General features: G+C 46.6%; 2 long non-coding RNA genes across 3 annotated transcripts; one reads left to right on the forward strand and one right to left on the reverse strand.

Annotated features, from left to right (window-relative positions):
- Positions 1–7,537: 7,537 nt before the first annotated feature.
- Positions 7,538–21,753, reverse strand: LOC308479708. 2 transcript variants are annotated; one of them, XR_013987795.1, is made up of 3 exons: positions 21,637–21,753; positions 19,980–20,037; positions 7,538–7,697 (listed from the first exon to the last, which is right to left on the reverse strand). It is a non-coding gene; the product is annotated as an uncharacterized lncRNA (long non-coding RNA). The 2 variants fall into 2 exon arrangements; XR_013987796.1 differs by lacking the exon at positions 7,538–7,697 and adding an exon at positions 10,298–10,531.
- Positions 21,754–22,453: 700 nt separating this feature from the next.
- LOC308479710 lies at positions 22,454–24,281 on the forward strand. Its single transcript, XR_013987797.1, has 2 exons — positions 22,454–22,597; positions 23,804–24,281. It is a non-coding gene; the product is annotated as an uncharacterized lncRNA (long non-coding RNA).
- Positions 24,282–26,221: the final 1,940 nt, after the last annotated feature.

Consider the following 26,221-nt stretch of genomic DNA (forward strand, 5'->3'; position numbering starts at 1 on the left):
TGAGCAGGACCCCCGTGCCTGCCTGCGTCCCTCCAGGTAGACCGGGTAGGAACCTGGCCCTTTGTATAGAAGCGACAGGCGGGCGGCAGGCAGGCAGGCAGGCAGCATGGCCGTCCCCTGCCTGCCTGCCTGCCTGCCTGCCTGCTTCCAGGTAGACCGGGTAAGAACCTGTACCTTCGTATAGAAGCGCCAGGCGGCCGCAGGCAGGCAGCAGGCCAGGGTGCGTGGACGTCCCATGCCTGCCTGCCTGCCTGCCTGCCTTCTTCCAGGTAGACCGGGTAAGAACCTGGACCTTGGTATAGAAGGCAGGCTTGCAGGCAGGCAGGCAGGCAGGCAGGCGGCTGCTGCTGCTGTTCGGTCGGCGGCTCCTTTGCTTTGCTTGCTGCCGCCCAGGCCCCGGGAGCCACAGAGCCAGCGCCGCCTGAGGAAGAATATCCAGCCCATTCAGAGACGCTGCTGCTTCTCTCTCTCTCTCTCTCTCTCTCTCTCTCTCTCTCTCTCTCTCTCTTGTTGTTGTTCCGTTCGGATTCCCCCTCCCACCCGGTGGCTCCTCTGGCGCGTCCTGGCAGCAGCGGCGGCGGCGGCAGCAGCTCCTCCTGCAAAACACTTTTCCCTCTCCCTCGGTGTGTTTGTATTTGCGTGTGCGTGCGCGCGGCGAGCGAGTGCACCTCCTGCCTCTCTCTCCCTCTCTCTCTCCCCCGCCGTGCAATCTCCTCGGGACTCTCCAGTCCTTTTGATGTCGCCGCGGCCGCAGCGCTGGCCCGCCAGACTTTACACGAAGGTTCGCGCACTAATAATTTTCTTAAATTATTGGGGGGGCTCTGCCCCCCCAATCGAATTTTTGAGGGGGCTCGGGCCCCCTCAGGCCCCATGGAGCCGGCGCCTATGGCCCCAGACCAGGAATACTCAGAGCCAGAGCCCTCCAACAATGGCAGTCCTGAGGAGGAGATGAATCCACTCCCTGGTATGTTCCCATGTGGAGCCTAAAACTCCTCCCCAGAACCTCAGGGTGACAACTCTGCCACTAGACTCTGTTGACTGCTTCACAGGTTCCTCAAAGGATCAGGAGAGTCTGAAATATTGGGGTATGGAAAAAGCAGAAGAAGGCAATGGCACTAACTGGTTAGACTTTGGGAAGTGTGGCCTCTACTCAATGAATACCTAGCCCAGGCTATAAATACCTGCTAGTTGTACCAGGAGGTTGCTAAGTCAACTTGTATTTTCTTCCTCAACTGCAGCATCACTGGCCATGGTCCTGAAAACCACACCCAGGTCCCTCTCCAAGGTGCTGATCTTGCCTTGCCATTCCTGGAACTATTGACCACCCCTTTGCTTGGACAGGCACCTATCTGCAGTAGTATGCATCTCCATGGATCAGGACACAAGGTAGTTTCCCATCCAGATGCTGGGAAAGATGGCTAGATAAAGTGCGACCACAATTGCCAATATGGCTGCCAGCTCATTTCATGTGCAACCCAGTTCACATGACTTGTGTTCTTCATGCTTCTTTGTGCACACATAACCACATGGAGCAATTCAGCAGTGTATAAACTGGTTCTGATGTATATAACATGGAGGCTCCATTCAGTTCTTATGGCAGATATCCACCGACAGTGTTTCCTCCATGAAGTTGTCTGTATGTTTTCAGTGCTATTGAATATGCTGGTCATCATTACATCTCATGCTAAGGATTGCAATAAGTTAATTCAGTGCTATGGAAAGAAATGCAACCATTTGCTTGTTCTGAATTTGCTGCCAAAGAACTCTATTGAATTACTGGGGGTGGGTGGGTGGTAATCTGTCTATCCACTATTTCTGCACTGCTCATAATTTTATATATCTCCATCACACACACCCCAATTTTGTCAGCCCCCCCCCGCAAGTAAAATATGTTTAAGCAAGTGTCTAATCACTGAACTTAGACTGCAGTCTTACACATTAGGAGTGGGCAATAGGCCAATCAGAATCTAATGGGAGATCTCAACATGATTTGTAGTAGATTGACAAGCATTTCTGGCACCCAATGGTTTAACAATAGCACAACAAAAAGACCACCCCCTAAAAAAACAACACCACATGGTTTCTGAAGTGAAGAAAGAGGAGAGTGCGAAATGAAATGTGGCAGAGGAGAAAGCAGGACTGATTTGTGTGTGAGAAGACTGTGACATTAGATCTGCTACCTAAAACAAATTATGGGGCTGAGCAACTGCTCAGAGGCCCCCTGATCCTTAATTATACATTTACATAAAGTCTCCTGTGACATAATTTTGTATCTAGCCCTCACTAGTGGATCGTAAAGTTGGTTATTCTAAAAAGCAAAGTAGACCCATCAAGCCTGTTCACCCCTGCTCTCCATCTGTACCTGGAAATAAACCCAAGTGAAATCAGTGGGACCTGCTTCTGAGTAACATGCCTTAGATGGCACTTAGTGAGTGTATTTATTATTGCTACTGTTTATTACATTTCTATAATACCCTTCAACAGCGTGGTTTACAAAATAAAAACACAAAAATGCACAACATAGTAACAAGCAAAGACAAATAACACACACCCCCCAGAGAGTGCTTAAAAGGCCATAGTTTGTTTAATTAGCCAAAGGCCTGGGAGAAGAGGGATGTTTTTGTCCGGCACATAAATTTGTGTAATGAAGGCACCAGGGGAGCCTCCTTGAGGAGAGCATTTCACAAGCTAGGAGCCACTACAGCAGGCTTCCTCAAACTTAGCCCTCCAGATATTTTATTGGCCTACAACTCCCATGATCCCTAGCTAGCAGGACCAGTGGTCAGGGATGATGGGAACTGTAGTCTCAAAACATCTGGAGGGCCGAGTTTGAGGAAGCCTGCACTACAGAAAAGGCTCGTTCTCATGTTGCCACCCTGTGGACCTCTCATGGAGGAAGCACGCAAAGAAGGGCTTCAGATGATGATTGCAGGGTCCAGGTGGTTCATATATGGAAAGGCAATCCATGAGGTATAGCGGTCCTGAGCCGTGTTTAGGATTGCAACCCAACTGTGCAACCTTCTAGACGTCTTCTCAGAAGCAAGCCCCATTGAGTTCAATGGGACTTAGCTGGTGAATGGTAATAGACGTGCAGCCTTTATTTAGTGTGAGAAAGAACGCCCCCCCCCCCATTTATCCTGCCCTTCCACATACACATTTTGCCTTGAAGCTGGCATTACAGAGTCCAAGTGAATAGATCTCACCTTGTGGAGCCTAGTTATTCACTTTGTACCCTTGGAATTAACAGCCCCCAAGCCATTTGCTCTCACTTCTCTAGTGCTCATTGCCTCCTGGAGAGCAGCCAACGCTAAACGACATGACCTGATTCTCAAATGACAAAAAAAAGGCTGGCCTGGGGCTTGTTGCTGTCTGTGCCATAAAGGAAGGGAGTTCCTGGGGGTGTCAGAAAATCTTTGATCCCCTATCTAGACAGACTACTCTGTACAACGAGGTTCATCCCCATGGCCGTGCTGTGTGTGTGTGTGTCTACCCCCAGTGTACTTGGCCTGCTTACCAACAAGGGTCAGGTGTCAGGCTGCTACCTGCACATCTGCTTGCCTGCTCAGGTCCCTAGTGGGTCAGGAGGGTAGTCCACAGACCTGCCTGACTGCTGCCTCCGCCAATCCACCCAAGAGGGCCTGGGTTTGCGTGCTGAAGGGTGTACATAGTGGCAGCAGCTGGGTTCCAGGAGCAGCTGATGCACCTTGGATCTCCTTCACCCGAGGCGTTCCATTTCAGTTGCTGTGCTTCATGGTGTGTTTTAATTGTGGGTGCTTATATTTTAATGCTTTAATAAGATTGCTTTATTGAGCATTTTAATCGTGGCGGGTTTTGAATTGTTTTGCATTTTAAACCATGCTGTGCAATGGGTTGCCCTGTTTTGTAAACCTATGAGAAGCCATCTACAGCATTAAGAGGCAGATAGATAGATAGATAGATATAGAGGCTGGCACCCCTGTTGCTGCAGTCAGTACTGCATGTGGTCCTTCTGTCCTCTCCCCTTGGCACAACTGGGTGTGGAGTTTGCTTGCCTGCCTGCCTGAGCCATTCCATGGGTGGGTGCCTGCTGCTGCTGCTGCTGCTGCTGCTGCTGCTGCTGCTGGGATCACCTGATAATAAGAGGAGGCAGAGGCAGCACTCTGCTTACTGGTGGGCAGTGGCAAAGAAGTAAGCTGGGCATGATTGTGCCCAGCACAATTTTACCAACTAATGCACACAATCTCAGGGTGTCCCTTTTGGTTGTTATTCCTGCATTGCACGGGTTTGGACTAGATGGCCCTTGAGGTCCCTTCCAACTCTACAATTCTAGGATTCTATTTTACGGTTCTTCTCCTTGCTCCTGTCTTGGAGGATGCCTTGTTAATACTCTTCATGCTAACACTGTCATTATTCTGGGTTTTGCTTTCTCCCCTGAGACTCTAGAAGGTAAACACTGCTTTTCTCTAGGATACAGTCATTCAGAGGATGCCACAGCTCTAACCTGCCATACTGTGCACAGCCTGAACAAGGCAGAATGGAATGCTACAAGGACGTTCCTATTTTCATCTGCGAAATGTAGGAGAATGTTGCTGACACAATCAGGGGACTAGTATTTGAGTGATAGCTACGGCACCTACTGATGAGCTAGAATCTAGCTGGTAGATGGACTAAAAGTCTGATAGCTCCATTGGTTTCATGTGCATGCCAGCCTTCAGAGAGCTAAAAATATGATGGTGATGATGATGATGATGATGATGATGATGTTGATGATGAATGAAGTGTCAAGATATTACTGCAAGAACAGCAGCTAGCCTTGTTGATGCATTTGCTACTTTTTTGTCCTTGTCAAAAGTCTAGATTAAAAAAACCCCTGCTGTGACACATGTCAGGAGCCCTTGACAGCCAAGCCAGAGTTGGGATTGGGGAGCACCTCAAACACTGAACACAGCTCTTTCTTAGTCCCCCACAATCTTCTCTTCTCACTTCCTTCAACTTTTTCTTATGGGACTTGTTTTCCTGAGCCCATTCCACTTTGCCTATATATGTAGAGAGAGAGTGTGCACACAATCCCATTCATATCTATTCAGTGAAGTCCTATTGAAATAATGGGGTTCACTCTGGGGTAGGATTGCAGTCACGCTTCCAAGATTATGGCACCCAGAATCAGACAGCAGTCTAGGCAGTGATTTTTCCCCCAGCCAGAACTCACTGGAACTCAGTTCTGGCACCTCTCAGGTGCACACCATTGCCATTCTAAGAGGTGTTCATGGTGAGTTCCGGCACCTCTTTTTCCAGAAAAATAACACCGAGTCTAGGTGAAGCAGGGGAGCTGACATGGCCCCCAGTGCGTGTGACATCGTGACATCATATTGCAATGTGACATCATGACATCACACACACACACACACACACACACACACACACACACAAAGCCTCAGAACCTCACTTCCAGTGGTACCAGAAGTCGGGTTTCGAGGTCACGCAAGGCCTCAAACATGACTTCCGGCTTCACAAGGTACTGTCAGTTACATTGGGGGCCCTGCAGTGTGGGTGTTCAGCACCCACAAGAAAATTGTTGTGGGTGCTAGGGTACCCAGAGCCCCTATAGGTGGCGCCCCTGAGGTGAAGTCAAACTAGTCCTTCAAACATGAAACTCATCCTTCTGTCTATACCTTCTCCACTGTGCTTTTTTTTTTTACCCATCAGGGTCCACCAGTTTCCCATCCCCAAACCAGCACATACTCAAAAGGTATGAGACAGTTGTAAAGGTTAGATTGTATCTAGTCTTTATCAAGCATTTGTTCTGATTCATTAATGGACTGGTTATATGACAATAAGCGTGCATCCTAATTTGCACATGGTGGGGTTGCATGTCTTCTCATTAATTGTTCAGTCACCCACATTTTTCAGTGCATTTCCCCATCACTTTCCTTACCATGAAAATCCTTTTTTAAAAATGGATTTGTTGTGCATGGGCAACAGAGAAGTTTAATCCACTTTAATTGTACAAACTTAGTTTTTCAGGATTCACCTAAAGCTCTCCCACAAAATACTGGCAGTCTGGAAGCACTCAAAGAGGCATGCTTCCAATTTGTAACCTCTTTTTGTTTTGTATTTTCCAGGGGAAGAGGGGAGAGTAAAGGTGCTGTTGTTTTCTAGCTCTGGCCCTGAGGCCACCCACTGGGCTGCTGCCGGTCATCTCCCACCTTCCCACCCCTTCCTCTGGCCACCCGCAGCGATCCTAATTGAGGTGTCCATTCTGCTGAAGAGCTGCTCTTCTTGGGCCTTCAAGGTCACTCTAATTGCTCCCTCGTGCCTCAAGCCACCTCTGTTTCAACCCATTTTTGCAAGAATGATAGAATTTCTCAGTTCACTGATTCAGATAATCCCTCTGGTCTCAGAAACAAACAGCAGTAATAAGGGACTGTAATGCCCTGGAAACTTATTTCAGATTTCTCAAACTTTCAGCAGGTTTCTCATCTCAGGGAGCAGAAATGAGAAGCAAACTAACCTTGAAGGACATTCTTTCTGCATAATCCCGTCTGTGTTTTGCTGCTGGAGGAGGCTTCTGGGAGCGGGATGGAGGTGGGGGTGGGAGAGCTATGACTTCAGTCATGCCTCCCTATCAGAGCTGATACTGGCATGGAAAAAAGTGGACTAAGATTCACCTCCCCACTTTGGTCAGCTTCAGCTTCAGCTGAAGAGCAAAATGGGGTATAATGGACCAGCATCAAGTGAGCTGAGGTTGCAGAGGCAGCAAAGGAAGTGGGTGGCGTTGTGGTGGAAACCACTGAGCCTCTTGGCTTGCTGATCGGAAGGTTGACAGTTTGAGTCCACGTGACAGGGTGAGCTCCCATTGCTCTGTCCCAGCTCCTCCCAACCTAGCAGTTTGGAAGCACAGCAGTGCGAGTAGATGAATAGGTACCGCTGTGGCGGGAAGGGAAATGGCATTTCTGTGTGCTCTGGCACTTATCACAGTACCCCATTGCACCAGAAGCGATTTAGTCATGCTGGCCACATGATCTGGAAAGCTGTCTGCGGACAAAAACTGGCTCCCTCGGTCTGAAGCAAGATGTGCACTGCACTCCATGGTCGCCTTTGACTGGCCTTAACCATTCAAGGGTCCTTTACCTTTACCCAAGGCTTCTTCCATTGGCTCTGCCATGCTGACTCTGAGCCAAATCCATCAGCTACTGGGAATCAACCTCACATCAAAACAAAGTCAAGTGATTTACACCTTCTGACTCCAAGGTGACTCTTACAAGGGACCACACAATGACGACAACTTTCCAGCAGTTTGCCTTTCACTTTTTTGAACAGCTTGGCTTCCATTTTAAAGGAAGAGAAGCTGACCTACAAGTTGCTCTGGTCCAGGAATGGGGAACCTGTGCAAGGCTCCAGGTGCTGTTCTGTTGCAGCACCCATCATGATAGGCATCCAATGATGTCTACAGGGCCATAGATGCCTCATCTCTGCTCTGGTGAATATCAGTGCTTTTTAACCAGCGCTTTTCTTCTAGAAAAAAAGGTGCATACCCTTGAATACCCCCAGAAAAAAGCACTGCTCAAAGGGTTGTTTAATGAAAATCTGGGAGATTGAGGCAAAGGGACCAAGGGCTTCAAGTGCTCTTCCATACAAAACAAGGGTGCTGAAAGATTTTTCTTTTGCTCTGTAGTTACGTTCATTTTCACTCTTGAAGATCCCTTGTATTTTCTTTGCTAAAATCACATTTGTTTTGTTAAACATTTGCTGCAGACGCATTTGTTTCATTATTCACAATCATGTCCACCCCCCTCAGTTTGTGGTGACAGCAGCAGAAGATCTGGTGTCAGTAACTGCCTCATTCCCACCCATGCCCCAGCATGTTGCATCATCTGGGGCAGCCTCTCCCCACCTAGTAGGTGCATTTGCAGAGCCCCCCCCCCCCCCCGTTCATCTGCCAAGTGAGGCTCCGGACTCCTGCCCTGAAGTCCTGACCAGATGGTGCCATGGCGCAATGGGATCTTCTGCAGGTCTCCTCTTTCTTCCTGGCAGCTCTTCCTCCCCACAGCCCAGGCCCTGTGCAATGGCACTTCAGCTTAGGGCTGACTGCCCATGCAGATCAAACCTTCCCAGTGACTAAACTTTGTGCCCAGGGCCTCTAGACAGAGCAGAAGCCCCCTTTCTCCCTTGCACCAACATTTTTGTTTATGTCATGTGGGGGGAGCAAGACGTCTTGGGACAGGCACTCCCTCTGCCAAAAGAATGGGGGTGAGGAGGCCACATCTCACATGAGCCCATCTCATCGGCAAGGCTGCCAAAAGAAGATTAATGATTTTGTGAAATGAGAATCATATTCCACCTGCCTGTGCCTGACACCTGGGTGAAACTCCAGCTGGTGCCTCTGACAGGCTTGGGAGCTAGTGCAGAACAGCGAGATTCTCTCTCGCCTCCACCCCCCGCTGGTCACAACCACCCCCACCACCCCCACGCAGCCTGCTGGTCCAGCATCCAGAAATTATCCTAACCATTTCCACATGGCCAGTTTGCAATGCACAACTTGCACAGGCAATATGGGAACTCCCACGGACATGCATTTCTATGTTCGCCATGTGAAAATATGGTAAACGAGGCAGATTTGTCACAAGTGAAGAGATACGCATGGGGTACATGCATGGAAAGTCCTGCTGCGAAGCAAAGGCTTTGTCGGAAAGGCACTGCAAGTTTTAATGAAGGCTGTGAGCTTCTTATACTACATTAATCAGCGAAAGCTTTAGCTGATTAATTGGCAGAGGCAAATATTAATGGGCAAGGCTTGGAGTTTTTAGGGCACCCGAGTTTATATACTGAGGCTATTTTGGTTTGGTAATGGTATTGTGTTACTGCAATAGGAAATGAAAAAGGAATTATAATATAATAAGTGGGGCCTTTCCTTCTCACAACGCGTTGCAGCTTTTCTTTATTAAATTGTTAAGTTATCTTAATAGTCTTTTCAACAACCCAAAAGGTTCTGGTGACATGGAAATTTGTTTAAATTTAATTGATTACTTCAAAGGCAGCATATCCATCAACCAAACCCTCTTTAGTTTTAATACAAGTCTTATTATAAGCAACACAGAGGCAATGCACGGATCTTGGGCTGGTACCATTTCTGTACAGGACCTTTAAAGAAAGTATTACTTTGTGCCATGCAAATATAATGCTAGAATTAAGGCTTGCCCCCACAAGGTCTCAGACTGCAATCCTAAGCACACAAATAAGCCCAATAACATAGGGGAATCTACTCGCAAGCAAATATGCGTAGGATCACATGCTTACAATAAAATAATATAGAAATGTCTTACAATGTGTCCCATCAGAACCAGCCCCTGGAACCCGTTTGCAAGACCCATGCTCAGCCTTAGTACTCATTATGTAAAAAGATATTTTGGCGCCTATGCAGAGTTCCTTTTCCTTTCCACTGATACATCTGGATAAGAATAAAGCTTAGACTCCAGCTTGTTTCATTTGAGCAGATGCAATCCTATTACTTAATGCTGGAGCAGGAATAATAAACACATTCTTCTGGGGTTTAAGACCTATAATATTTGGCTTTTCCCCCTCCCTGTGTGTCACCTTTGTTGTTCAGACAAGACAAACGTTCTTGCAAACTGTGGGCACCTACCACCTGTGGGTCAGATTACAAAGCCTGCCATCATGACGTTTAAGCCAGCATAGCAGCAGATACTTTGGACTACAGCTTCCATCAGTACCAGCCAGCATGGCACCAGGTTGGGGAAGGCGGGCATAGGAACATAGGACGCTGCCATTGGTCTATCTGGCCCAATATAATCTATGCTGACTGGCAGCAGCTCTCCAGGGATTCAGACAGCAAGTCTTCTCCCAGCCCTACCTGGATAAGCAAGGGATTGAATGTGGGACCTTCCGTATGCAAGACTCATGACCCTTCCCCATTGAACAAACAAAAAAAGCCATTTCTTTCATCATCTGAAAAGGCCCCTAAGGCCAGAGCAGTCCACATCAGAGATCTCTCTTTGCTATCTGTCTCAGATTCTCTTTCTCTCTCTCCATTTGTCATGTGCCTGCTTAGCGACTTCCATTTTCCAGGCACACCACAGCAAAATACCGGTACCTCCATTCATTCATTCATTCATTCATTCATTCGTTCGTTCATTATTTCATTCATTCATTTATTATCCATCCATCCATCCACCCATCCCATATTAAACAATGATAAAAGAAGCCTAGTCATCTTTGGGGGGGGGGTGTCTTCTCATCCTTTCCCAATGCAACTCCTCCAAGTGGAGTGTCTTAATTACTTGACAGCATCTGCTTAGCATTAAATCAATGCACCCATTTAGTCCGATTTCGCCAGACAGTGGTCCTCCTGGTGGAACACTTGAAAGCTGCCAGAGCCGCTTGAGGGCAAGGCAAGCATTAAAAGACCTCCTGCCTGTTGCTGATGTATCCAGGGGCTTGTTGTCTTGCAGCAGGAGTCAGCTCCTCGGCTGAAAGTTAGTTTTCCCCAATAGAAATTCCAGATGTTCATGCTGACAGATCCTTTTCATTACTTCTAATGGAACAAAATTGAAGAAGTAAAACCTTCCCTCAGTAGAATTTTGAAAGAGAGTGGAAGGCAGGTTGCTAAGCAAATGTACCCCTGGGGTCAGAAAAGGAGAAGGGAGGGGGTCGGGTATCTACCAAACACAGGCATTCGTTGACTTCATCTTATCGCCTTGCTTGCATTGAGATGGTACTTTCTCTTTTAAAAATAATAATCCAGATTAATTCCCATTGACTGCCACCTCCTCTTCCTCCCCTTCTGACCAGCCAAAAAGCTAGCAAAGGGTTTTCTGATCACAGCTTGGTGGCATGGAACCATGATGCCCTCTTGCACTCACAGCAACTATCATCTCCAAGTGCCACACATAGCTGGAAGAGGCAAAAGCAAACCCTGATGACTACTTGCAAGGATTTCACCAGGGAGTTGGAGCTAAATTTGCAGAAAGAGATTGGCTCTCAGTGAACCACTGCAAATACAATTACCTCTTCTGAAAATGATGGGCTTGAATATTGATCTCAACCATGTTTACTCAAAAATAAGTTCCACTGGCATCAACATAGTTTACTTCCAAACATGCGTACTTAAGGTCAAATCTTTGTCACATGCCCATGGAAAGCATACTCCAGGTATATTCTCTCCCTTGGGCAAATAGTTCACAGCTCTCTTTTTGCTCACCTGAAAAAGGATGTTATGGTAGGAGTCTGAGAAGGCAGATAACCAGATTAAAAAATTGGTAGAAAAATTGGGTGCTCTTATAAGGTACTGGAGTAAGAAGGTTCAAGACTGCAGATCTGTTTATATTATTTGGACCTTTATGATTTTAATTGACTCTGCTTGGTTATGATATGGAAAGCTACAATCTGTTTTTTTTAAGCTGGACATTAGCTTATTTGTTTTTCACAATTTCACCCTTTCTGTCTTTTTCTGTATATTAAAATGATCAACAAAATAAGATTAAAAGATGTAAAAGGAAAGGAAATGGATGCTTGCTGGTTTCACTATTGGGAACCCCGGAGTAAAATTGATAGTCTCCTTCCCCCCTAAATAATCAGAAGAGATGTGCATTCATTCTGCATTCATTCCGTTGCACTGGAGAAGTGTGGTACAATCCTTGCCGCTGATGCAGAATGACGCCACGGCTACAGATGCGCCTTAGAGGGAACTCCTAATTGTGTTGGGATCAGTTCCACTCCGGAGCTAGATGGTGGCCCAACACTTGACTAACACTCAGCACTGATTTTTTAAAAACAACAACAAAAAAGGTACACAAAATGACATTGTCATGGAAGGGAGGGATAGTGTTGCTTCCCTTTAATGCCCTGTGTGAATGATCCAATAGAACAGGGGTGCAGAACCTTTCTTTTTCCTGTCAAGAACCACATTCCCTCAGAGTAATCTGTTGGAAGTCACTTGCTGGTGGTGTATGAGGTCACAGCCAATGGTGGGTGGGCACCTCCCCCCAATCTTTTCCACCCCCTTTCCTCCCTCTCCCACATTTTGCTCTCCACCACCCCCATGTATACAATAAATAGCTGAAGGGGCATGTGTGTGTGTGTGTACTGCATTACTGTGAGAATCCTGTAATGTGGCTTGTCACGTAAACAGCATCTATCCATCAGCTTAGAGCTTCTTTATGCCCAAAGACCAGGACTGAAGACTTTCACCTGATTGGATGCTGTGAATATTGATCACTGCTTGATGAATCCACACTGTCCCACTGAGTAATTACAGGCTATTTCACAGTGTAGCAGCATCCATCAAACTGCTGGTAACACGAAAGGGGGGGAAAAAGCAACCATATGTTTGGAAAGAGCTTCCCTTTCCTTTCCCGCATTATTTTCCTCTTCTGCATAAGATGAAACGCTCCACAATTCTTAATCCATTTACTCTTTGATGGCCTTATTGATTCCAGTAGAATTGGTTATATATTAGTAGGTTCGGGTTAAAAACACAGGAATGGCCAGCCTGCTTCATACACTCGTCCATCTGCCTCTGCATCCTGCCCTATCAATCAAGGCCAGTTAAAAGTCACAAAGAAGCACGGGCAATGGCAGCACCCCACCTGCCACCCACCCTCCTGGTGCTGACCCATGGCATCTGGCAGCCAAAACACACCGGCTCAGAACAGAACTGCACTTCTGATCATCAGCTTGCATCTCCCAACAGTTCTATCCGTACTTCATCTAATCATTTTATATGACAGTCACCATTACAATTGCAACCTTGATGTCTGATCTGTTTTCAACTGTGCCTTAAGATAGTCTTGGAACCCAGGAGAGTAATCACATTGTCAGAGCTCACAGCGGGAGCAAATTGGTGTGCTGGTAACACAAGAGACAAGGTAGCGACTCTTCGGTGAACGCTCATTGTCACCTGTCCCCTGCCCCACATGTCACCACCATTGCATAGTCCTTGTGTATACAGTACAGAGCTTATTTATTTATATATAAAAAATATGTTTATATTGCTATTCAGTTTTTTTAAAATAATAATAATAGAGGAAGGGGAGTACACAAATTCATGGAGGACAAGGTTGTGAATGACTGCTAGTCATCATGGCTGCTCCCTGCACCAAAGGAGGTATGGATCTGAATGCCAGTCTTTGGGGAACAACAGTGGGAGAGAGCCGTTGTCCTCATGCCCAGCTTGTGAGCTCCCCATAGGCATCTATTTGGCCACGGTGGAAAATTTGAAGCTGGACTAGATGGGCCTTTAATCTGACCCAGCAGGGCTCTTCCTATGTTTGGTCTGTGTGCAGGAATACCCTCAACATCAATATTAGCTATGATCAGAATCATGCATCTCTCCAGTGCTTCTGGAAACCATGGGGCCGTGCGGGGAGTGCTTTGGTGCTTAGGTTCTGCTTGAGGGTTTCCCACAGGCATCTGGGGGGGGGGCACTGTGAGAACAGGGTGCTGGGCCAGATGGGTCATTGGCCTGACCCATATGCAAAGGGCATTGTCTGTTGTGTCTCTTGAACGGGAACCTCTCCTGGTATAGGTGGCAAACTGCTTTTGAGGCTGAAGTGACTATCAGAAGGAATTTGTGCTGGGGGGCCGCTAGGGGGCGCATCGGAAGATGGCTGACAATACCATCTCTCCGGCTCACACGAGGTAATTAAGAGGCTGTTATGGGAGTATGCAGCCTCCCTCGTTACCCCAAGCGAATGGGGAACGCTGCCTTGCCTGCTGTGCCCATAATTCACCCCCGGATTCGAAAGGGGGTGAGGGCACTAGGCACAAAAGCCCTCGTGTGGGTCGGCTCTCCTGGACACTGTCTCTGATCTGCGCAGCTAGTTGCGGGAGCTCTAGATAAACAATCAGGACAGAAGCAAACGCACATACTTCGAGCGAAGATCGGGAGTAAAGACTGCTAACTAAAGGGATCTCTGGGAAGTGGAGCGACGGGCTGGACTTAACAATAAATCAAGAAGAAGAATAAATCAAGACGATTCATCAAAGGATCGGTATGTCGGAGCAAGACTGAAAAGGAGGGGGGGAGAAAAACTTTTCTTTTTTTGTCTTATGTGATTACCCAATAATCCTCCCCCCCCCCCAAAAAAAAAGAATCGTTGCAATTACTGATCACAAGCAGGAGGAATAAGAACTGTGTGGAAATTAATTACTATGCAAGGACATGGCTTATGGGAGCATCGGGAAACGAAAGTAAGTCCTTTGTGATGCAGTCATAAAAAGAGATTCATCATGGCAGGCCCGCCCGCAGGAATTCAGGGGGAGGAGGACTATGGCTGTTACTATGTTGGAGTGTGGGTTCGGCATAGCAGGGCCCCCTGAGAAAATTTATGAGGGAGTGGCGGGCCTGGGGAGATCAGGACAGACTGTCAGCATGTTTTGTACGGAGGTGTTGAAATGACGTCTGTCTACTTTTATGGCTCTTGGATGAGTGTAAAATCCACACAGGATATAACAACGTTTGTCTTCAACCTGCTTGTGGAGATTATCAGAGATCACAAAGAAAGGAATATATGATAACAACAAGAAGATGAGGAAAACAACAAAGAGAAGATTGAACAGAACTGTGAATAATATTTTGACAGAACTGTGTAATTAAAGCAGCAGTAAGAGAGATGATCGGATCCCTTTCGGAGCTCGAAGCATGGGTACCCCCAACAAAAATTTAAAAAAATTTGGCTGTGTAATTTGGAATTATTGTGATTTGGAATTAATGTGATGTGATTGGCCTGTTAATAAAAATTATTTTTTTAAAAAAAGGAATTTGTGCTGTGGCATATGGGATGGGTGCATGGGGAGCTCTGCTGTTTACAGAAAAGAACCAGGAAACCCTTCTAGAAATGCTCAAATCCAAAGCAGCTCATGGGATCCAACCCCAGGTATCCAACCTACGTACAGTGGTACCTCTGGTTAAGAACTTAATTTCTTCTGGAGGTCTGTTCTTAACCTGAGGTACCACTTTAGCTAATGGGGCCTCCTGCTGCTGCCATGCGATTTCTGTTCTCATCCTGAGGTAAAGTTCTTAACCTGAGGTACTATTTCTGGGTTCGCGGAGTCCGTAACCTGAAGCGTCTGTAACCTGAAGCGTCTGTAACCTGAGGTACCACTGTATCTATTCCTGCCTTGCATTCCTCTTAATGCTGTCTGAAGGCTTTGCTTGTTTCCAAACAGGCAGGTGCCTGCCAGCCCTGCAGGCTTCCTGCCCTCATCTCATCCCACACAGATTTCAGCCAAACAGCCTGGATTTCTATTACCATCTGCAACGCAAGCCAACTGCACTGGCTCAGGAACGGAGTGACCCCCCAGCTCCTGGCAGGAGTCCTGCAAATTAATTGTGCAGTCTTAATTAAAATTAAGTAATTTTTCATTTGTGCCCGAGCCGGTGCTTTCCTGATGATTTATTAAAGTCAGCTACGGGTAAATTAGTCACACGCTGACTGTCGTTGCTGCATGACGGATGAGCTGGAAAGCCACAAGCACAGCAAAGAGGGGATGTGTGGAGCAGCAGCAAATAACATGACTGGCCTTTCCCTTTCCAGGCAGCCGTCTCTTATTCTGCTTTGGGGATGATGGGATTCTGCTTTTGAAGATGCACCCCAACACCTTGCACCACTAAGCAAAAACACAAAGCTTTCTGCTTGATTCATGCTTAATGGTTTTGTGTGGCTGCAAATGGCGTCCCTTCTCTGTATTGTATGGGGCTCCTGTTCTTGCCGTTGCGTTCAGCTATGGTACAGCTGAAAGGATTGCCATAGCTCTGAAAGAAGGACAAACCTGCAACAGCACTGCCAAAGACCGTCACAATTGCACCAACTATGTAGCTGGAGCCACTGATCTACAAGCACGTCTGCAAGGCAGCTATCCCCAGGAGTGTGTCAAATTAGATGCCTTTTACTCGGTGGTGGTAGCCAGAAATTGCAGCATGCACCACTTTTGGGACCCATCAAGAGACCAAGGAAACAGCATATGACTCATTCACCACCACTTCTTCCTGCATGTTATCTTGATTGGCTCACACTGATGCCTTTGAAGCACCATCACCCAAAATAAGCCTGCTGCTATTGGCCGCTCAGGGCTCTGATTTGCTTGACCCTCTTTTGCAGTTCATCTCTTTCCTTGCAGTATCAGCTCCTGATTGCACAAATTGCATATGATAATCATAAATTACAAACTGATATTTTTTCCCTAGTGAGCCATACCCTTGAAGGAGAAGTCTGCTGCTGCTGCATAGAAGCTACAGTCATTGATATAAAGAATCTCTGTCCCCACTCTACAATGCTCTGGTTTTCCCTCTCATAGTTCTTTCCAGTGCCACTCTCACTCCACTCCCGTGGTTCAGCAAAAAGCTCCCCTTATTGCTTCCCTAAAGCTGGAATGGGGATTCAGTGGCCATTCAGATACTGTTGGAACTCCCAAATGAAACCAAGTACAAAATAACCCCTCTGCAGTGCCACAAATCCAACTCAATGGTGTAACGTTGGAAAATGTCGATCACTTCTCCTACCTGGGCAGTTATCTTTCCACAAGAGCCAACATTGATGCTGAAATCCAGCATCGCCTGAGCTCTCCGACTGCAGCTTTCTCCTGATTGAAGTGCAGAGTATTTGAGGACATTCGCAGGGAAATGAAAATGCTTGTTTACAAAGCTATTGCTCTACCAACCTTACTGTATGCTTGTGAAACATGGACCACTTATAAATGCCATCTCCAGCTCCTTGAAAGATTCCATCAATGGTGTCTCCAAAAAAATTTACACATCACTTGGGAAGACAGGCAAACTAATACCAGTGTACTGGAAGAAGCAAAGATCACCAGTGTTGAAGCAATGATTCTTCAACATCAACTTTGTTGGACTGGTCATGTTGTGCGGATGCCTGATTATTGTCTTCCAAAGCAACTACTCTATTCCGAACTTAAAAATGGAAAGCGTAATGCTGGTGGTCAACAAAAGAGGTTTAAAGACTGTCTCAAGGCAAATCTAAAAAAATGGAGTATAAACACTGACAACTGGGAAACACTTGCCTGTGAGTGCTCCAATTGGAGAACAGCCTTTACCAAAGCTGTCATGGGCTTTGAAGACACTTGAACTCAGGACGCAAGGGAGAAACGTGCTAAGAGGAAGGCACGCTTGGCAAATCCACACCATTATCAACTCCTGCCAGGAAACCAGTGTCCCCACTGTGGAAGGACGTGTGGATCCAGAATTGGCCTCCACAGTCACTTAAGGACTCATTGTTAAAACCATGTTTATGGAAGACAATCTTACTCGGCTACGAGTGATGATAGAAGAAGAAGAAGAAGAAGAAGAAGAAGAAGAAGAAGAAGAACATTTGTAGACTCCCTTTCCATAAAGTCTGTCTGCTGCATTCAAGCCAGCTTTTAGGGTAGGTCCACCCTGCCCTGGCATGTAGTGACTAAAGGCAGAGCATCTGAGGCTGACATCTTGCATTGCAAGGAAGGTCAAGCAGGCTGCAGAGAGATGCTGTGGGGATTGAGCATCTGGGAGCCAAATATGCTGCGTTGCCTGAATTCTCCCTCTGAAATACTACTGGGATTTAAGCTGCTGGTCCAGCAGTTGCCCCCAAGCTCCTTCCCCAAGGCATCCAGCCTGCCCTTCACATCACGCTGCTCTGTAAAGGAGTCTGCTGTTCCTCTTTTCTTTCCACCTGCTTTGATTATGATTCTGCCACTGTAAGCAATGCTGATGAGAGCACAGGACTGTCAGCTGAGAAATATGGCATTATACAGCTTAATGGCACAGAACTCCTGCAGCCCTGGTGTTTGAGAGAGCCCATTAGTTGACTGATAGAAACATAAGATTATAAAATAACTATTTACTTTGAGCCTGCTGACACTATTGTCGAGGCACAGACAGCAGGGGGGGAGGTTCCCTCTGCGAGAGATAGCAACGCAGGCAGAGTGTCGGCAACAGGGGAATTGGATGGTGTGTGGACCACAAACACACCCCACTTGCCCTCACCACCACTAGGAGGAGCCATTCCAAGGCTGCAGCTGGAACTCACAAAATGGCATCTTGTAGGGCAACATGGCGGTGCCACATACAGTACAGCTGTCACCTCCTGGCTTTTCCTGCAGAATTTCTGCCACCTACCATCAATGAAGTTTAAGCAGGGCTCCATTTTCATCCCACTGCAAGCAGCAGAGGAGTAAATGAACTGCCACAGCATCGGGCTGCTCCTGTAAGTGCCTCTTTGCTCCAGAGATGAGTTTAAGAAATTGGCATCGTCTTTGCTATTAGAAAGCGGCAACGTGACAGTAGTTCTTAGAGTCAGGAGAAGGATCGTTCCATTTTGCCAATAAGCTTTTGCTTGAGCAGAAGAGTCCTGCTGGATCAGACCAAAGGCCCAATTACTTCAGCATCCTCTTCTCACAACAAACAACCTGTGGGAAGCCTGAAGGAAGGGCCTGAGCACAGCAGCACTCTCTCCACTTGCCATTCCCAACAACTGACATGCAGAAGCACACTGCCTCCAACAGAGGAGGCAAGACAGTTACCCCATGACTAGCAGACACTGATAGCTTTATCCTCCATGAATTTGTCCTCTTTGAAAGTCATCCAAGTTGGTGGCCAACAAGTGACTTGGTGCTCTGAAGTGCCCAAGTCCCCTGATTGGGAACAGTTTTGCATTGAACCCTACCGAAATGAGCAGGATTTACTCTTCTGCTCAACAGATTGTTAGATGATTGACAGGTGGGAGTGGTTTTGGAAAATGGCCTTCCAGGTTGGAACCCCTGGCAGAGCAAGATTTGCCCAAAGGATGGCGCTTCCTCACCTTTGGACTAGGGCAATAGGGAAACTACATGGGTCCCATTTGTTGCCATGGAATCTCCTATGCCCACTTCACTTCAGCAGCTGTTTGTGAAACTTGAAGCCCAGTGCAACTGTGCCCCTCCTAAGCATTTCAAACCTTGTCAAGTTACAAATGTACTTAGTGTCGTTTTGCCACGACTCCTCCATACCACAGTAATAATGACTCCAGAACTCGTTTTTCTAACTCTCAACTATCCCAAGCCACTGGATGACTACATTGATTTCTAGCTGAGAAATAACCTGGGAACAAATTAAACTATCAAAGACCTACATGATCTCACCCACCCACCCACAACCCATTGTCTGTATCCTTGGTCCCTGCATATGTGGATGCAAGCCCCCATGGTTGGAAATCCCTCCAATCCACACTGTGAAGCAGGTTCTTTTCCAATTCATGTCCCTGACATGAGGTCTCCCAGCCTTCCCCCCAGGTGTGTTTGTGTAAAAACCCATATATACCGGTAGTCTCATTCCACAAAACTGGAGACATTTGTCTCATCCTAAGGAAGACCAGGCTGTTTGCAAAGGATGTGCTCAAATATGAGCTAATCAGGTTAATGCTCTGTTTTGTCACCAAGTGCTGCCATGGTGCTATTAATGACCCCTGAAGCATGAAGAGTGTTGCAGTACAGCAGTCATCTCAAGGGCAAAGCATTTCATGTACATCTGAGCAGAAACCACAAGTGTTTGTGACTGTGTGCGAACCCTTTCACCTGATCCAAAAAGCATCCATCCTTTTTTTGTGTGATTTCCCACCACCCCGAGGTGCCAAAGTGTGCAGGGGCAGAATCTACCAGAAGGTGGGGAAGCAATATGTCTGGCTTCCCAACCAAGACCATCCAATTATCATAGCACAATAGGCAGGAAAACACCAGCATAGCCAACACCTATGCTTTCCTTCCCAGCATCCGTTGGTGCTTTCACCATCTCCCTGATCCCTTGACACCCATTCAGAGTGAGGGTAACACAGTGCAGAAGAGGAAATGCAATAAAACCCCAAAGAAACATCAAACAGCAGAAACAAGGGGGCGGGGACAGCATACGGCTGTCATAAAAATGCATTCAGAATACCCCAATGTGGCCTAGGAAGGGAGTTCTATAACTTTGGAATCATCACTGAGAAGGTCCTATTCTGGTTGATGAGGATACTCACAGGAAGGTGATGGAGGACTGATGGAGGCAGGGAAGGGAAGAATTCCCAAGGTGGGAGGCTGGAAGAAGAAATGGAAGTTTCCAGGTGAGAGCTGAGAGGGACCACCCCCTTTTATTTGTAAGATAATGGTTAAGAGAGTTCTGTATTTTATTTTTCTCTCTTTTTCCTCCTGTTTTCTCTGTTTTCTTTCTTTCTTTTTCATTTAAATTAGTTTATTTTTTATTGTATGCTGAAAACTTTCAATAAAAACACACTCTCTCTATCTATCTACAGTGCTTTTTTCTGGGAGTAAGCTGGGGTACGCATACACCTAAACATTTTTTTAGAAAAAAGCACTCCATGCATGTGCGTGTATGTGTGTGTGTGTGTCCTATTCTGCGCGCGCACGCGCGCACACACACACACACTGTACTTCAAATGATCAGGAGCATGCAGAGGAGGACTTCAAAGTAAGCTTATACAATATCAGGTGGCCCTAAAAACATATCCTGGACCCAGTAGATTTAAGGCTGTGAATATGAAAGTGACCTTTCAGTTGGGATCAGAAACTAACTGTAAGTCAGTGAAGTTGCTGTAAATATGGCATTACAGGCCTCCGTGGACTGCTCCACTCAAAATCCTAAGAGCTGCATTCTGAAGCATCTGTGGTTTATAATCATTTTTTGAAAGCAGTCGTGTGCAGCTCTTTATAGTAGTACAAATGAGGAATCACTTGGCTAGGTCATTCCTCTCCAAGAAAAAGCCTAAGCCACCCAGTCTACCACCAGTTATATACCTATCTCTAGATCAGAGATGCCTTCAAGCAACAGGACCTCCCTATGTCTTGATTAAGCATTGTTTTGATCACTCTTATCATCATTGGGTGCCTCCTGATTGTCACTATTTTGCAGGAGGGATTCAGTTGCTTACCAGAACATTAGGTAAAGGGACGCCTGACCATTAGGTCTAGTCATGGCCGACTCTGGGGTTGCGGCGCTCATCTCACTTTTTTGGCCGAGGGAGCCAGCGTACAGCTTCCGGGTCATGTGGCCAGCATGACTAAGCCTCTTCTGGCGAACCAGAGCAGCGCATGGAAACGCTGTTTACCTTCCCGCCAGAGCGGTACCTATTTATCTATTTGCACTTTGACGTGCTTTTGAACTGTTAGGTTGGCAGGAGCAGGGACCGAGCAACGGGAGCTCAGCCCGTCGCGGGGATTCGAACTGCCGACCTTCTGATCGGCAAGTCCTAGGCTCTGTGGTTTAACTCACAGCGCCACCCACGTCCCTACCAGAACATTAGGTTTGTGCAATTCAAGCAGATTAAAGCCCTAGTGCAACAAATCCGCTTCGTGTGTGTGTGTGTTTTTAATAACCTTTTTGCAGTTTGGAAAGTGACTGGGAAGTTCACTGAAAAGTGTGGGAGGATCAAATGATGAAGAGGAATATGTGTAAACAAAGCCTATCAGGATGAATGATCCTTGTTATATAATCAACCCATGAATGAATAAAAACAAATGCTCAATAAAGACCGTACATATTCTAACCACTGTGCAAGTTTTGTGCAAGCAAATAAGAATGAATGTCTCCAAGCCCCAGTTCAGAACATTCACTGCCTTGGTGGGAAATGGGTGGCAGAGAGAGGGAGAGAGAGTTGGCTGTCACCAGCACACCAGTACCTCTGGATGACTTCCCCCAGCAGTGTCAAGAACCGATTGAATCCTGTGGCACTCCACAAAAAGAAGGCCAAGGGGAGGATCTGCACTACTTTTGTGGAATCTACTCCTAGATAGGGCCAGAATTACTGCAGAGCCCCCCCCCCCCCAGTTGCTAAGAAATCCAAGAGCATCAACAAAGAAACATTCCATGTCCATTGCGCAGGGAACATCATTAGAAGCACGATTACAGTATTACAGCATAGCATATTTAAAACAGAAAGCAGAAGGAGAAAGCCCCACTTGTTCTTATTCGGAGGGAATGTATATTTAATCCAGAACTCTGAGGGGGATGCAGAAATCTGCTGCGTTAGTACTGGGAGCCTGCAGAAAAAGCAACCCTACATAAAGTCAAACCTCTCGTGATGACCCCCATCAATAGTAAAACCATTTTGCTGGCAAAATAAATTATTGTTTTTTTAATCAGTAAAAGATTTATATGACAAGTGTCCTCACAAGATGGTGTGCAATACCAGTCGCAAAGCATATAAATCAGCCATTTATAATCTCCAATTGCACCCCTTTGAAACTGGCAGAAAAAACACCAAGGCATGGGAATTAAAAATATTACTAAAAAGCAGATTGAAATAAAAATGCTTTGCGGGTTGTTCTTTTAATGTCAGCAATGAAGGGGCCATACGTACTTCATAGGGGATCATATTCTATAAGTATGGGGTCACCACTGAAAAGGCCCTGTTCCTAATACCTGTCAGTCTAAGTTCTCATATTGATGGACCAGAGAGCTGATCCTCCAGAGCAGATCACAGAGTTCAGGCAGGTTCATACAGGGTAACATCAATCTCTTTGTGACATCTGGTGCAACCAACCTGTGGATCCATGGGGGGGACAGCAAACAGGAGTACCGGAAACCAGTCTGTTGCTGCATCGCTCAACAAGAAACTAAGTCGTACTCCTTTCCTACTCAGTAAGGAGCTCAATATTGCTCTCTCCTCACCCCCCTGAATCTGGAGTATTTTCACCACAGCATATCTCATGGGTAGGCAAACTAAGGCCCGGGGGCTGGATCTGGCCCAATTGCCTTCTAAATCCGGCCTGCGGACAGTCTGGGAATCAGGGTGTTTTTACATGAGTAGAATGTGTCCTTTTATTTAAAATGCATCTCTGGGTTATTTGTGGGGCATAGGAATTCGTTCATCCCCCCCCCCCAAAAATATAGTCTGGCCCCCCACAAGGTCTGAGGGACAGTGGACTGGCCCCTTGCTGAAAATGTTTGCTGACCCCTGGCATATCTGCTTGTTGGGGGCAGAATTACTGGGGGGTAAACCCACATACCATTTCCGCACAGAGGGAAAATCCTTCCCACAGATTCCACCATTCTGTTATTCCCTTTGTGCTTCTAACAACAACAATACAACATTGTTTTCTTGGATTTCTTAAGACCTGGGCTTCTTGCTTGACCCGCCAATAGAGGCGGCATTTCAGCCTGGCACCTGCACATTAGGGAGGTCATTTGGTGACGGGAGGCCTTGAGATGGCAGCAAGCCACAATTGCACATCATCAGGAATGAGGAGTTAATCCTTATCCCAACAGCAAGCACCATTAAGTTTTGTCACCTGCTATCCATCTGCCCGTAAAGTGCTCATTCTGCACTGCGCTCTCTTATTTTGTCACGGGCAGATGAGCCTGAGGTCAGTCCATCTCAATGGGCCACGGCTGGGGACCATATTGCGGAATTCCCCGAGATTGATGTTCAACAGGGGCCTTCAGGTAAGAAAATCCTGAAGAATTTATGGCTATTAAATCAGCGCTGGGTGACAAAGAAGTGGAAGCATTCTTAGAGGCAGGGTGCCATAGGAATAGCAATGAGTGTTCTTCACACATGGAAGACAGTGGGGGATGAGAGCGATCCTCCTCCTTTGACTCTTTGCAGATTGCCGTAGTCGGTGCCTTTTCCCCAGAAAAATAAGTGACGGAACTCACCTATTGATGTTACAGTAAGTTACAGGGCTACTTGGAGCAGATGCTGGTTTGACAACAACCACGTTCAACCACACACGGAGATGCTAAAAGCTACGGCGAGTTGTCTCCCTAGCTGGTTTGGGGATCATCCCTGTTTCTGGTGCAGGTCAAATAAATGCATCTTTGCCTCCCTCGTCCTCTTCTATTCAGGTGGATGGCTAGGACAGCTTGGAAGGGCCATTGTGCAAATTTGTGTGCGTGCACAACAGGAGACACCTGGCCGGAAAGCTTAAAGCCTGCCGCCGCTACACAGCAGACCGACTGACCCACAGGACATCCTCCTCTCCAGGACCCCAGCTGGATGCAGTGGGCGAGTGAGCAGACGATGCTGCTGCTGCCACTGTGCCAAACCATCCACCCAAGCCTTGCAATTCAAAAGGCAGCATGGAAACCTCGTCATGCAGCTGAGGGAAACCTGCTTGGCTGCTTCTGCTGCAGATGATTGGCTGCAGCTCCTGGCAAGGGCCTCTCCTCTGCCTTCCTCCAAGGCTTTGCCATCCTTCGGAGGCAGCAGGTGCTTGTGTTCAGAGCCTTTCTTATATAACACAACAGGAACTCACAACAGCGGAGGCACAACTTTGCCGTTAGCTGCAGTGCTTGCTAAAATAAATGCTGATTCACTGTATAATTATCCACTGTTGATTTATTTATGTGATGCTAATTAGGCACACATATACGAGTCTACGGACAATTAGATTCACTGCTGTAAGATTCTGGTTTTAAATATGTATTTATGTAATCAGTGCTCAGTCTATAGCCAAATCTGGCCACGTTTGAGTGTATAATCATCATTCACGCTAGTCGGGACTGTGGTTCTAGAAACACTCCTGTTCTTCTCCCCCAGGAAGCACTCAGGCCAAACTTCCTCTGCCAAAGGAAGGGAGCCTCCAGGCAAGAGGGAGTATTTTTAAGTAAGAGTTCTGGAAACCAATTGGCACTGGGTGGTACCATTTGAGTACTGAAGAACCCATTAGCTCAGCAGTCCCTTCTGACTTCACACTTTCAGATCCAGTTTTGAAAACCACATGGAAACACCCTAGTTTGGAGAGAAACAAAGTGTATTGCAATCTACCTATTCTCAGATAAAAATTTAGCAGAGACACAATCATAGCGCTTTACACTCTCCACTAGCCTGTGGAGGAAGGAGAAACATACAGCGACTTATTTCCCATCTGCGGAAATACAAAAACTGACAATATGGAATCAGCTGCAACATTCCCCTGGTGAAAATCGGGACACACATTTTTTGTTACCATGCTGTCATGTGAGTCAGTTTACTCGTGCAGCACCAGGAGATGTGTGTCTTTTGGCACCGCACTCTTACCCAAATCATCTGACTCGCGTGAGAGGACAGCATCTGCTGTGGTCATCGGCTCATTCCAAAGACATTCTGGGATCAAATCAGAAGCCAGGATGGCTTCTGTAATTCTGGGAATGTCCTATTAAAATAGGGACGGTTGACCAATGGTACCAAATAGTATGGGAAACAGCCTTATTAGAAAAACTAACCAACAAACTGAAACTGACACGGGGACAAATAGAAGAAGACTTCTCCCCTTTATCACATACACAGCCCAACAAGACAACGACAAGAATCTGCCAACAGCATACAAATCAATATGGCTAACCTGATACAAAAACACACACATACCCCACTCACACATGAAAATAAAGTTCACTACAGCCAATCAAAGACAACGAACCACACCCTAGGCCAACCCCAACCTCTCTCACCACCAAAGGAACACAAGCGAATAGTGAAGAGAACCCACACAAGCGACGCTGACACAACCCCCCCCCCACATACATTAAGCAGAACAGAAGCATTGCCACCCGACCCCACCCCCACTCACCATGCCCCCTCCACCTCTTCCCCCCTTTTTCTTCCTAAGGTAACACGAATGTCTCAAGAAATGAAACTGATCTATAGAAAATGTAACTTGAAAAAAGAGACATTGCACATACTTTTGTAAACCAAGAAATCATTAATAAAAACACGTTGTTGTTTTTTTAAAAAATAGGGATGGTTGGAGAGTATGCTATTGTATGTTTCTCCTTCTCATCTCAGTGCAACCAGAAACCTGCATAGCACCTAAATAGTCTCATTTGAATGTCGCATCTGCAGGTAGGACTGGAAAGGCCCCTTGTCTAAAACCCTGCAGGGATGCTGAAAGTCAGTGCAGGACTGACCTAGATGCCCATTAACAAGGGCCCAGTGGTCTGACTCAGTATAAGGCAGCATTTGATGTCCGACCTTAACACTCATACCAGATGCAGCCTCAGATTACGTCACTCACTCTTCCCCCCACCCTGCACCACATCCTCCCCCTTTTGTTTACCATCTAGCCTCCTGAAGAGTTCTGAAGAACTCTAAAGCTTCAGTTTATTCCTTTGACAGACCTCCCATGATCAGCAGCAGCAAAATAAATTTTGCAGACTATAACGCACCCTCGCATAATGCATTGTATACAATTAAGAGACTCCCACTTTTCTCAGTGCTGAATTTGGGTCAGTTGGTGTACAATTTCCCTTTTTCAAAGATATGCATAGCTATGGCTGTCGCTCAGA

The sequence above is a fragment of the Podarcis pityusensis genome (genome assembly GCF_964106645.2).
Source record: "Podarcis pityusensis genome assembly, chromosome: 6".
NCBI classification, from domain to species: Eukaryota; Metazoa; Chordata; class Lepidosauria; order Squamata; family Lacertidae; genus Podarcis; species Podarcis pityusensis.